General features: G+C 46.6%; 1 pseudogene; it reads left to right on the top strand.

The window, feature by feature from the left end:
• Positions 1-11,486: 11,486 nt before the first annotated feature.
• LOC142488313 (uncharacterized) lies at positions 11,487-12,651 on the top strand (annotated as a pseudogene).
• The last annotated feature ends 2,214 nt before the right edge of the window (positions 12,652-14,865 follow it).

Below are 14,865 nucleotides of genomic sequence, written 5' to 3'. Positions count from 1 at the left end.
TAAAGGATATCAAAAGGTAGAATAGGCTGGGGAGAGGGACATCACATTGAAAACATCACAGTCCTAGTGATTCTGTGTGTGTGCAGTGAGTAGCAGGACAGGGCAGAAGTGGATGTGCATTCCCTGCCCTTGCAGCCAGCCGTACAGTGCCTGTGTGTGTGTATGAATAAGGACACACTAAACACTGGAAATCTCAGTGCTAGTAAATACTCAGGGATAAAGAAATAGCAAGGTATCTGTATGACAAATCTCAACTGTCAACCCAAATGAAATATAACATTCTTCTGTGTACTGGAAATATCTGATCTATACAAAGTCAGCAATATATCAGATTGTAAAATGCAGTGGTCACAGTACTAATACAACCTCAGTGGTGCTGTGCTTGACTGCAAGAGAGAGCACAGTTATTTGAGCAAAGGACACTATAATAATGGTACTAATTTTACAAACATGGTGTATTCATGGAGAATATAAAGGGTGAGACTATTTGTAAAACACATCTCAGTCACACGCACGCACAGTCACCCGCACACTCACAGTCACCCACACACGCACACTCAGTCACACGCATTCACACACACAGTCACCCGCACACTCACAGTCACCCGCACACTCACACTCACAGTCACCTGCACACTCACAGTCACCCGCACACTCACCCGCACACTCACCCGCACACGCAGTCACCCGCACACTCACCCGCACATGCAGTCACCCGCACACTCACCCGCAGTCGCAGTCACACGCAGTCACACGCAGTCGCAGTCACACGCAGTCGCAGTCACGCTCAGTCACCCGCACACACGAGGAATTCACACTTAGTGCAAATAGCTAATACAGGCGATGTGTGCAGAGCACGCGCATTCTAAGTCAAATTTATTTGCGTTTTGTCAATGAAATTGTATTTTGATTTTTAATTAAAACATCACCAACACAAATACAATTTCTGTGACAAAAGTCAAAGAAGTTTCACTTACTATGCGCGTGCACAGCACACACAGCTTTTTTTTTGTAGTTAGCTGAACAGCTTAATGTCATTTGAAACTTCAGGATCAGAAGGAATAAAAATGTCTTTAAACTAACTTCCATACCAACTTTGATACAGACAATAGACAATATCAAGCACCTAAGATGGATGCTGACTCAAAATGGCGGCTTAGATCCCAGTGCTGTTTACGTCAGACCTTCCCCCTCCTTACATCATATTCCTCACTTTGTCAGTATAAAATGTTTCTCAGTAAGAAAACCTTGTCACCCAAGTGTTTACACAGGATATGTATCTATGTCTTTATTTACATAGTGCCATTAGTGTACATAGACTTCAAAGCACTAATACACATAACAATCGTATAAATAACAAATAATACAAATAAAACATAATGGGAAGAAGTGCTTTAGACACAAAAGTAACATTTAGGAAAAGGAGTCCCTGCTCCAAAGAGCTTACAATCTAATTGGTTGGTAGGAAGAACGTACAGAGACAGTAGGAGGGCGTTCTGGTAAGTGTGTCTGCAAGGGGTCAAGGTTTATGTATGAGTTGTAAATTATCAGCCATGGAGCTACTCGTATGCTTCCTTAAGCAGATGGGTCTTAAAGGTGGATAGAGAGGGTGCTAGTCGGATACTGAGGGGAAGGGCAGTCCAGAGGTGTGGGGCAGTCAGTGAGAGATTTAAGGCAGGAGAGGGCTTTAGATACGAAAGGGGTAGAGAGAAGACATCCTTGGGCAGAACGCAAGAGTTGGGATGGTGTATAGCAAGAAATTAGGGCTGAGATGTAAGGAGAAGCAGAAGAGTGTAAAGCTTTAACAGTGAGGAGGAGAATTGTGTGTGATACAGGATTTGATAGGAAGCGAGGAGAGGGATTTCAGCAGGGGAGATGCTGAGACAGATTTGGGAATGAGTAGTGTGAATCTGGCAGCAGCATTTATGATAGATTATAGGGGAGACAGGTGAGAGGCAGGAAGGCCAGACAGCAGGAGGTTACAGTAATCGAGATGGGAGAGAATGAGGGTCTGTGTCAGAGTTTTAGCAGTTGAGCAACAGAGGAAAGGGCGTATCTTTGTGTAAGAGATGTGTGCAGAGGTGCATAGCATGGGTTGCCCTCTGGGCTCCCCTTGACCCCGTTGGTTCCTCCCAGGTTCCCCTTCATTCCCTTACCTGCTGCTGTGGCTGTGACTGACAACGGAGAATGGGGAGGGTGCGGGGAAGCTGTGGGTGGAAACTGAGGCACGGAGCAGGTTCCGGAAGTGCCGGGAAGGTTGCGATGGCGATGGCGGCTACCTTTGCAGGCTAATAGGAAGAGGCTAATAGGAAGAGGCTCCAAGCAGGGACTACATATCCCATGAGCCTCTGGGACAGCCACATAAAGTGTATAAGCCAATAGGGCTCCTGAATCCTCCTGCTCTGCAGATAGATACTTTTCATTTGCCCCAAAACGGAGACAGCAGGTGTATTTTTTTTCCTGACCTCAGGAGGCGCTATTGCAGCTTTTGCCAGTGTATTGTCTAGAACCCCAGCTTGTGATAGTCCTACCGGTGGGCATATTTTGCTTGTAGAGGTCGTAGCTCTCACAGGCATCCCTGTAGACTTTTTCTTTCCTTTGGTATGTTTTACAACATCAGCAGTACTGTGCACGCATTCTTTCTCCTCAGTGATACTGGATGTGCAGTTGCTAAGTAAAACTTCTCTACCTTCCTTGGGTCTCAGCGCATTGCTGGCTGCTGCAGTTCCTTGGCGCGTCCAAAAAAATAGTGCTCTGGCTGCTGCCCTTTTCCAAGGGCCACGTAGGGGCCATCCTCATCATCTGAATAAGGCCTGAAGGGACACTGCTCCGTGTGGCTGGGCTCTTTACACCAGGAACATATTTTCTTCACCATTCTTGCAGAGTCTGTGACTTCAGCTGGGTGGCCATTTTAAATTCCCAGGGGGTTTTTTTTTTCCCTTTAGGTGTACTCTTCACTTTAACCTATTTGGCACTATTTCTTTCACATAATGCTTGATAGTGTAGCTGCCCATTTCCTTGCTTCAGAAAAGGCATTTGCTTTACACCATTTTCTTGCTATGTGCAATCCCTCCGCTTCAGCAAAATAATTTGGTTTTCTGCTTTAGTTCAGTAATTTTCAGTCTCATCTTTGGGTATTATGGCATTCACTCTTCACACTTTGTGTATTTTGGGATTACAACATGCACCCAGACAGACTTTACTTGCAGAAAGAAGAACATTTAAAACAACTTACCGTAATTTTCTTTTCCTGGCACCATGGCAGTGGGCACATAGTTACCCTCACTATGTATGTCTAATGCCTATCAGTTATATTTTTCAGCTATGGGAGAATCCTGAGACTAAGGTGCAGGTAGAGGGAGGGGCCTTTTATGGCCTACCTGCAAAAGTCAATTTCCTGTCCTACCTAGAGTGAGGAGGGATTTCACCCCAAAGGTGCCCACTGCCATGGTTCCAGGAAAAGAAAATTACGGTAAGTTGTTTTAAATTTTCTTCTTTCCTGATCACCCTGGCAGTGGGCACCTTTGGGACATACCCCAGCAGTGACAAATTAGGGAGGGATACATACGAATAAACCACCAGTCAATGCCGTTATCAGTTGTCCTTTATTAATTCACTTACAGCTGCAGCAGACTTTATTCTAACAAATCACCGGTTTGTCCCTTTATTCTAACAAATCAACCGGCTGTTCACCCGGAGCATGCCGCGCTCCTTTGGCTTTCCCAGCCACGGGTCACGCCCGGCTGACGCGCGGTTGATGTTTTAATTGATAATGGTTCAGGATTTAATAGGCTGCAATGCTTCGCGTGTCCGCCAGATGGCATAAACTCCGATCGGGGCGCTCTCCCTACTGCTGCCGGGTCCGCCGGGTCCCCCGGAACCCCCTGCCGCCGTCCCGCGATCGAGGGACACCAGGGCTCCCTCGGGGAGCCCTGGACGCGCGTGCAGGGGGCGCAGGCACCCGATGATGCGTGACCGCGCATCGGTGATGCGCGGCACGCTGAGGGAGTGCGGCTCGCAAGCCGGGACATTTCCCGGCTTGCGGAATGAGCCGCACTCGGATAAACTGTGTCGGCAGTGTACTGTGTATGTATATATATTGTGACAGAGTCACTGACTCAGTAGGCTGTGACAGTGAATGGAGAGATGCTGCAGCCAGATCACTGAGTGTTAATCTCCTCAGACAGAGAAAGCACAGCTGAAGACTGATTAAACAGGGGCTGAACTCATGAGTGAAACAAGTGCTTTAAAAAGCAGGAAGTTGCTCACACAAGGGGAGCTTGTTTTTCCACAGGAAAGTGAAGAGAACTCTCCCGGCTTGGAAGCCGTAGCAGCTGCTGCTGCTCTGGTCCCCAGTCCTGCGAGGAGCTAGGCTGCTGGGACCAGCTGGGACCCCATCCCATGATAAAGATAAACATTGCTGCGAGGCTGGACACAGACTGCTCCCCGGAACCGTGTTCCTGTGTGCTGTTTGGAGCTGCAACAGATAAGACTTTATTATTACACTTATTGGTTATACTTTGTGTTGCATATGTTTTGGGCATGACCAGATTAGCTGGCTGTCTTGTTAGTAAGGGCTCAAGAAGTGAGTTAGTTTCCCTAAAGGGAACAGGCTTTAATTTTCAAGAAAGTAGTTTCTTAAAGGGACAGTGCACCCGTACTTTATTTTGTTTGTGGCTAATAAACCACTATAGTTGAACATTTCCCACCGTGTCTAGCGTCTTACTGACCCCGCCGCGAGGCCGTCCTTCCACAATATATATACTGTATATATAGTTGCATGATGAAGCCACTGTACAAATTCATGGGTGAAGGGTGGGTATCGGGCCAGTGTGGCTTAACCCCTTAATTACCTTTGCGGTTATTATCTGATAAGGTGTTTAAGGGGTTCATTGATATCTGAATGTACTTGCAATGTATTGGCTTTGTATTTGCTATGTATTTTGTGGGCAAGACAAGGATGTCGCTGGCGACGGAGACTTCTTATTGATGAGGTCAGTCGTACTTTATTTATTTGAATATGCTAGTTAATGTTTTTAATAATGGGCAATTAATCTATTATCCATATCTGGATAATAGTTATTTTGCACATTATTGTACTGTAGGTGTTGGGGGGGAGGGTGTATGTATTGAATGTATAGGCCAGGTTTATTTTTTTTACATTCAGGGTTTGTTCCATGGTTCTGCGTGGGACCTCTGGAGACCACCTGCAGGTCTCCTCGGGTATCTCACGGGTATCAGGCTGGTGGTTCCACAGGTGACACATGCGGGGATGAAGCGGTGGCCTCACATCTGTGGGGGCACCGCCGACCCATAGGTGCGGGGATGATGATGTGTGGTCCCACTTCTATGGGGGCACAGCGGACCCGTAGTGAGCACTCGTGAGTTCCCCAGACCCCCGAGGGAACAACCCGAGGCCCCGCAGACACCTGTGGGTCTGACCCGGGGCTCCCAGACATCTGCAACCCTACCGTGGGGACCCAATTGTGGCCCACGGTGACCCAAGGAGACCACCTGGGGGCATGGTGCTGGCGGGACCCACCAGCAGGCCTCCAGAACCTGTTTGAAAAGGGCTGCTGGTACCCTGTAGGTCTGTCAGGTGCCCTGCCAGCCCACCGGGGACTCGCGTGGGGCTGCGTTATGAACCCTGTTTGTAAAAGGATAAATCTTGTATTTATGGGGGGGCACAGGGGGTGGGTAATGTATTTAATAAATATAATGATGCTTATTGTGGGTCACTGTATTGTTTTTATTGTGGGTACTGGGGGTGGGGGGGTATGTGGGTAGGCCTCCCTTGTGTGTGGGTAGTGGGTGAGGGTGGATAGGCCTCACGGGGTGGGGGGTTAGTGTGGGAGGGTATGTAGGCGTCCCGAGTGGTGGGTGAGGGTGGGTTAACCCCTTAATGACTGTAGCAGTTAATAACCGCTATGGTGTTTAAGGGGTTAGGGGACATTACTTTCGATGTTTTAATTTTTGTCTCTGTTTTCCAGCAGCGGAGGGGCCATGGGCAGGTGGGTAGTGGGTAGTGGGTGTGGGTGGTTAGGCCTCACGGGGTGGGCCATTGGCAGTGAGGCGCTGCATTATATTTACACGGGATCCCCCTCCCCACATTTACATACACTGCACTCACAGAAACACCGGCCAGGGAGATTAAACAGACACATTAGGGGGAGGGGGCCTTACACAGATTACAGTCACGGCAGGGAAGTTTAACAGACACATTAGGGGGAGGGGGGCTTAAACTTTCCTGCCTTGACTGTAATCTGTGTAACAGACACATTAGGGGGAGGGGGCCTTACATAGATTACAGTCAAGGCAGGGAGGTTTAACAGACACATTAAAAATATGTATTTAATGTATTTATTATTGTTTATGTATTCTAAATACACAGGACGTGTACTGTATGTTGTTTATTGCAATGTTTATTGGGGGCAAATGTCCCCAATAAACATGCTATTCTGCCTTAACCCTTCATTGCCTTAGCGGCTATCAGCTATGGTAATGAAGCAGCATTTCTGTATTTGAATAATATTGTGCAGGAGCAGGGGGTCCCTTGAGCTTTGATTTCTGGCCCAGGGAACCCCCTGCTCACTGTACAATATTATTAAAAATACATTCATGCTGCTTCGTTACCATAGCACATAGCCGCAAAGGTAAGGAACGATTCTTTATTGATGTGTGTGTTTTATTTATACTTCAGATGTGCAGAGGGTCTCCGTAGCTGAACCGCTGTGGTTTTAGGTCCGGGGACCCCCTGCTCCCCGAGATACAGGCCCCTTTAGGGGGTGCCGGTATCCCTCTGCTTGGTTTACATGCCGCGGTCATGTGATCGGGACCTTTAAATGCAGAGGGATACCGGCACCTCATAAAGGGGCCTGTATCTCGGGAAGCAGGGGGTCCCCGGACCTGAAACCAATGCGGTTCAGCTCTGGAGACCCCTTGCACATCTACACTATGAATAAAAATGTATTTTAAATTTATTTATTTATATTCATGTATTTATTTATTTATTTAGATTTATTTATTTATTTTTTGGGCGGCTGCTGTGTGTGAATTTTTTTTATTGTGGGTAGCGGGGGTGGGTGAAGGGGGTATTAGCCCCAACGGTGGTTGTTTAGGGCTTGCGGGGGGGTAGCGGGAGGGGTTAACCCCTTCATGACCGTAGCGGTATTAACTGCTACGGTCGTGAAGGGGTTAAGTGCACCCGCAACCCCCCCGCAAGTCCTAAACGCACACCAAGGGCCAAATACCCCCTTCACCTACCCCTGCTACCCACAATAAAGCGGGCACGGTGGGTTAACCCCTTCATTGCCTTAGCGGCTATCAGCTATGGTAATGAAGCAGCATTTCTGTATTTTAATAATATTGTGCAGGAGCAGCGGGTCCCTTGAGCTTTTATTTCTGGCTCAGGGAACCCCCTGCTCACTGTACAATAATATAGCACATAGCCGCAAAGGTAAGAAACTATTCTTTATTGATGTGTGTGTTTTATTCATTCTGTAGATGTGCAGAGGGTCTCCTGTGTAGCCCAATGATTGAGTCACAGGTGTCCAGGTTCACAGAATCATTGGGCTACACAGGTGTATCTGTTTTGCACACACTATTTAAGGCGGTCTGATATGCTGACGGGTCACTCTTTGACAAAGGCCTCCACAGGCTGAAACGCGTCAGAGGACCCGTTAGCACGCTGTGCAATAAAGTCTTTTTTCACCTAGCCCCATCAGCCTTTTTGTTTGTTCCCTGCTGTGCTGCTGCATCACCTCCCCATGGGGGGATTTTCTCACAACATCTAGTTTGTGTAATCTCTCCTCTTTCTTGTTCTTTGGATCTGGACAGAATGACGGGATCACGATTTCCTGATTCATATGGAACTGTGATACGACCTTTGGCAGGAATTGATGCACTGGTCTGAGAACTGCTTTGTCTTTATAAACGACTAGGAATGGTTCCTTAGCTGATAGTGCCTGTAGTTCTCCCACTCTCCTTGCTGAGGTGATTGCAATCAAGAACGCCATCTTCCACGATAACCATCTCAAACCTATCTCTTGTATAGGTTCGAAAGGAGGTGCTGTTAATACATCCAATACTAAGGACAGGTCCCATGTTGGTACCATGTTTTTAATTTGAGGTCTTAGTCTTTAAACTGCCTGTAAAAACCAGATGATTAATCTTTCCATTGCCAAATTTCTCTCCCAATAAGGCTGATAGTGCACACACCTGTACTTTCTAGAGCTGAGGCTGAGACCTTTCTTAAATCCCTTTTGCAAGGAATCCACTATTGACACAATTCTTGGTGAGAAGAAATTTTGTGTTTCTTTTGTGCACCAATCCCGGAAACAAAGCCAAATTCTATGGTACACTTTTGATGTGGATCCTTTTCTTGCCAGTAATAGGGTCTAAATTGTTTTGTCTGAACAACCTTTCAATCTCAATGTTTCCCGCTCAATCGCCATGCAGTCAAGGCCCATTGTTTGGCGTTCGGGTGGCATATTGGCCCCTGTCGCATAAGTTCTTTGCGATCTGGTATGTGCCATGGTATATCTATTGCCATATTTACAAGGTGTGTGAACCAAGGCCTTCTTGGCCAAAATGGTGCTACCAATATCATTACCGCTTCGTCTTCCCTGATTTTCCTGATTGTTTTCAGAATTTAGGGGAATTGGGGGAAACAGGTATGCCAACTTGAAATCCCATTTGAAGCTGAGAGCATCTGTGCTTTTTTGCGCTGGGATGAAACAGCCTTGCACAGTAGTTTTGTACCTTGCGGTTCTGGTGTGTTGCCATGAGATCTGTGTCTGGCTGACCCCATCGCTCTACCAGCTCTTGAAACACCTGTGGGTCTAATGCCCATTCTCCTGGCTGTATAATGTTGCGACTTAGAAAGTCTGCTGTGACATTTTCCAGTCCTGGGATATGTATGGCTGTGATCTCTGATAAGTGGCCCACTGCCCAAGAGAGGATTTCTGCTGTGAGGTTCATCAGCTTTCTGCTCCTGGTTCCCCCTTGTTTGGCTATATACTTTACAACCTACCGGTTGTCTGACTGTATCTTTATATTGCCATCTCTTATTTGGTCTTGGAATGCATCCAAAGCCCTTTGTACTGCTTTTAGTTTCAGCAAATTTGATGGGAGGCGCTGTTCCTGGTTTGTCCAGGTTCCTTGCACCAGTGTTTCTCCCATTTGGACACCAGAACCTGCGTTGCTCGCACCTGTTGTGATTCTTTCCCACTGTACTGGGTGTAGTGTTCGTCCTTTCCCCAGGTTTCGGGTATCTTCCCACCACTTTAATTCTTTTTTTGTGTGTGGTTGTAACAAGATTCTTTGTCTTGTATCCTTGTGGTTCCCGTTCCATTGTTGTAAAAAAAAAAATTGTAACGGTCTCATATGAAGCACTGCCCATTTTATGATGCTTAGTGTTGAAGCGAATTTCCCTAGAACCTTCATGCATTCTTCTGCTGAAGTTCTGGTTGCTTTCCTGAGCTTCCTCACTTGCAATGCTATGCCTTGCCTTCGTGTGTCTGGCAACGTCACCTCTCCTTTTGCCGTGTTGAATGCCACTCCCAAAAACTTTAGCAGTTGAGTGGGTGTTAGGTGACTTTTGTCTCTGTTTATTAACCAACCGTGTTGTTCCAAGAAGGTTATGACCATCTTCTGGTCTTGTTTTAATTTCTTCTGACTTTTTGATTCTACCAAGATGTCGTCCAGGTATGGGTATATTTCTACCCCTCTTTTTCACATTTGTGCCACTAGTGGGGCTTGAACGTTTGTAAATGTCCTTGGAAAGGTCGCCAGACCGAATGGCAGGGCTGCGAACCTTAGGAATCTTTGGTGTCTCCTTGATATGGGCACGTGTAGATAAGTGTCCCTTAAATCTATCGATACCATCCAGTCTCCTGGTTGTACCTCCTGAATGATCAGGTTCAAAGACACCATCTTGAATTTTCTTATTTTCAAGAATGTATTTACCTTTCTCAGGTCTAGCATTGCTCTGTAATCTCCTGAAGACTTTTGTACTAGGAATATTCTGGAATAAATTCCACCTCCTCTGTCTTCCTGAGGTACCTTCGTTATTACTTCTGCTTGTAGTAACTTTTTTTAAACTGAATTCATTTGCCTTCTTTTTGCCTTGGTCTGTACCCTTGTTGTTAGGCACATATTTCTTCTTGGCATTTCTTTGAACTCTATGCTGTATCACTGACGAATGGTTCCAATACCCATTTGTCCTGTATTGTTTGGGCTCATGTTGCAGAAAACTCCCACTGGCAACTGCTGGGCCCTTTGACCTTCATGCGAATTTGTTCTTGGCAAATGATCCTCTTCCTCTGGCGCCTCAAAAAAGCCGGTTCAGACCGCCTCTCCATGTTGTTTGCCTTGAAGATGATCTGCCAGGTCTATATGCTTTTGCCTCTTTGTACTGATTTCTATCAGATTGCTGAAAACTGAATCTTCTGTTCCTGTTTTCCTGTGGCAAAAAGCTGCTCTTACCTCCTGATGCTTTCGTTATTATAGCATCCAACTTGTTGCCAAAAAGGAATTCTCCTTCAAAAGGTAATCCGCATAGGCTATTCTTTAATGCTGCGTCTGCCATCCATTGTCTTAGCCATAACACCCTTCTTGCTGACACTGCTAAGGCCATAGATCTAGATGCTAATCTGACTGCATCCAAAGAAGCCTCCGCTATGTAGTCTGTCGCCCACTTTACTTCAGACAGTGCCTTTTGGATAGAACTTCTTTTTACATCTTTGTCTAGTGCCTCCTCTATGTTGGCAATCCAGACACGCATTGCCCTTGCCGTAGATGTAGTTGCTATGGCTGGCTTACAGGCTGTCCCCGCTGTGACATATGCCTTTTTTAATACGTAATCCATTTTCCTATCCATGGTGTTTTTTAAGGTTGCAGACTCTTCTATTGGAATTGTGGTCTTCCTTGCTATTCTAGATATAGCAGCATCCACCTTGGGGCTGGCTTCCCAAAATTTGACCTCTTCCTGTGGAAATGGATACATTTTCCCAAATCTTTTTGGTATATACACTTTTACAGGCCCCTTTTAACTTCAAGTGCCACATGATGGTGAATTTACAGTCCTTGTACAGCACACAGCAGAGACGGACTGTAAATATAGGTCCAGCAAAAGGTATGCGAGAGATTTAAGAAGAAGCTGTGGTGCTCAGCCTTTTCTCTGTTGTTAGTGTGGCAAAATCTTCTCACTGGACAGGAACCTGCTCACACACCTTTGTGTCCCCACTAGGGAGCAAACCTTTACATGTACAGATGGTGGGAGCGGTTTCTCAGTGCAGGGGAAACTTCTTCCACACCAGATGATCCAGACATCAGTGACTCTTTTTACTTGTACAGTGTGTGGGAAACAGTTAAGTACCAAGAGGACCCTCCTCAAACATGAGCGGCTTCATACAGGGGAGAAACCATTCACATGTACAGTGTGTGGGAAACAATTCAATACTAAGAGCAACCTCCTCAGTCACCAGATGACTCATACAGGGGAGAAACCATTCACATGTACAGTGTGTAGTAAAAGCTTTTCTTGGAAGACAGAGCTCTTCAACCATGAGCGGATTCATACAGGAGAAAAACCATTCACATGTACAGAGTGTGGGAAAACAATTTAGTATTAAGAGCCATCTCCTCATACACCAAATGACTCATAAAGGAGAAAAAACATTCACATGTACAGAGTCTGGGAAACAATTCAGTACTAAGAGCCACCTTCTCAGTCACCAGATGACTCATACTGGAGAGAAACCATTCACATGTACAGAGTGTAGTAAAAGCTTTTCTTGGAAGACACAGCTCCTCATCCATGAGCGGATTCATACAGGGGAGAAACCATTCACATGTACAGAGTGTAGTAAAAGCTTTTCTTGGAAGACACAGCTCCTCATCCATGAGCGGATTCATACAGGGGAGAAACCATTCACATGTACAGAGTGTGGGAAACAATTCAGTACTAAGAGCCACCTCCTCGGACACCAGATTACTCATACTGGGGAGAAACTGGGGAGTTAAGAGCAGTCTCCTCATACTGTACACTGGATGATTCATACAGGAGAAAAGCCATTAACATGTACAGATTGTGGGAAACAATTCAGTACTAAGAGCCACCTCCTCGGACACCAGATTACTCATACTGGGGAGAAACCATTCACATGTACAGAGTGTAGTAAAAGCTTTTCTACAAAGGCGGGGCTCCTCAACCATTAGCAGATTCATGCAGGGGAGAAACCATTCACATGTACAGAGTGTAGTAAAAGTTTTTCTTGGAAGACAGATCTCATACATGAGCGGATTCATACAGGGGAGAAACCATTCACATGTTCAGAGTGTGGGAAACAATTTAGTAAAAAGAGCCACCTCCTCAGACACCAGATGACTCATACAGGGGAGAAACCATTCACATGTACAGAGTGTGGGAAACAATTCTGTACGAAGAGCAGTCTTCTCATACACCAGAGGACTCATACAGGGGAGACACCATTCACATGTGCAGAGTGCGGGAAAAGCTTTTCTCAAATGAGCCACCTCCTCGCCCACCACAGGATTCATACACGGGAGAAACCATTTCCATGTACATAGTGTGGGGAAAGCTTTTCACAGAGGATCAGCCTCATTACACACATGAGGTTTCATACATGAGATAAAATATGTGATTGTTCAAAGTAGGGTTGGGCAATATACCAGTAGCATAGTAATATTGCTGAGATAACAATACAGACCGGCGCCTCAATGTCCAAACTGAATGAGTCCAGAGATGTGCTGAAATGTCCAAAAATACTGATCCGGCAGAAGGACTGCAGACTCCGCAACAGCACACGTGGTTTCATGCAAGGGAGATAAAAAGAAAGATCATAGCGTGACACTGCAAACTATGAACATATAACTCATACAAACATGACATACATGACAAACAACACTGACAGAACGGCTGACAATAATACAGAGATTTATTTAAACAATACTAAAAACAAGAGAGCTTGGGAGCGGGTCAAGGATCCAGTGTGGTAAAACTGGAATCCTACTTACAGCAAGCCAGAGGGGTACAAGCGGTGTGTATACTATGTATACTGTGCAGTTCTTTAGTCAGCTTCGGCGCGTGGTGCTGGTGTAATGGCCGCCGGCGCTTCCTCCGGTTTTTCCTGGTCTCAGCGTCCCTGCAGGCCAAACCTCGCGAGATTCCCGTCAGCCGTGACGTCACTCGCTAGGTGGAGCTACTCGCCGCCGCTTCCTCCTGTACCGCACGTCGTTCGCTCGAGCTGTAACTGGGTGCTGTGACCTGCTCCTTGGATAGTCTCTTGTGAACAATCTCTAAAACACCCAACGCGTTTCCTCCTGCTGGTAATCTCACCCCTCTATATTAACCACTTCCCCTCTGCCATGCCTCTTACCCCTTCCCTTCTACCATGACTCAACCCCTTTCTCTCCTCCACTGTATTTCTCTCGGCTCTCACCCACCCGTGCCTCTTGACCCCCTCCTTCCCCATGCCCATTAACCCACACCTCCCCATGCCCTATTAATGTGTACAGGAGAAGGGGGTTAGAGGGTGTAATTATACATTCTCTTACCATGCACCCCAAAACTGGAACAACCTACCGGAGACTCTCTCTTCCACCACCAGTTTAAGTTCTTTCAAAGTAAGGCTGCGGACGGCGGCGCGCGCGGCCGCGGGCCACCAGACCCTTACCCTAATGGTCCTTGCCCCCGCTGCCTCCTTCCGGCAGGGCTGACTACGTACTGTGATGTGTCAGCCGGCCGATGCTGCAAGATCCTAGTGATTTTCAGCGCTGACACGTCACGTGGTACGCGAGTCAGCCAATGGGGAGGAGGGGAGGGAAGGAGCTAGATGGGAGGCGCCTTGGGCGGGGAGCAGGGAAGGAGCTGCGGGTTAAAGTGTGTGTGTATGTATGTGTGTATGTATGTGTTGTGTGGGGGTGGTGGTGGGGGGTGGACGGCACCACGGCACCATGATCAGATACCGCCCCCCTACCTCCCACTCCCGCCCCCCTCCCTCCCACTCCCCCCTCCCTCCCACTCCGGCTCCCTACAGGCCGCATATCGCGGTCTGTGCCTGTCAGCGCGCCGCCTGTCTGCTGTGTGGGCACGCTGACTGAGGGAGCGGGGCCTTAGCCTAAGGCTCTCACATTTTAATCTGGTCTGTAACTGTTACATACGCTTATAATATATATTATCTTTAACTGTGCATGCAATGTCTTGTATATAATGTATACCCTGTTCACTTATGTAACTGTATTTGTAACCATGTATTATTTGTCATCTTAACTCTGTGCCCAGGAAATACATGAAAACGAGAGGTAACTCTCAATGTATTATTTCCTGGTAAAACATTCTATAAATAAATAAAAATAAAATGGTGAAGAAAGGGGGCTTTAGTGTGGGTGTAGTCAGTGTAACATTTTCATTGAAACCTTAGTTATTCTTAAAATTAAAATATATTTGCTTTTTTAAATTGTATTAAGAATGAAATGGATTTGTATCTATATATATATATATATATATATATATATATATATATATATATATATATATATATATATATAATTCTGAAAATCTTGGTTGTGAGTGTCTGTAGACCATTTTATTGGTCCGTCGGTCCGTCCATCGTTCCGCCCGCCTTCCCATGGCTCTCACTGGCCGGTGTGCCTCGCCCCCCGTGTCCTGTCCCCCCACGGCTCTCATTGGCCGGTGTGCTCTAACCCAGGGCTCCCCAAACCCCAGGCACACTGCTGCTGCTGCTGCCTGAGGTGAGGAAATGCTCACTGGTGGTGGTGGTGGTGGCGGTGGTGTCGGCTGTTGCTGCTGGGGGGAGGCTTAACTGAGACTGTGAGTTTTTG

Source organism: Ascaphus truei, chromosome 2, assembly GCF_040206685.1.
Source record: "Ascaphus truei isolate aAscTru1 chromosome 2, aAscTru1.hap1, whole genome shotgun sequence".
In the NCBI taxonomy this organism is placed as follows: Eukaryota; Metazoa; Chordata; class Amphibia; order Anura; family Ascaphidae; genus Ascaphus; species Ascaphus truei.
This window is presented reverse-complemented; position numbering and strand designations above follow the sequence as displayed.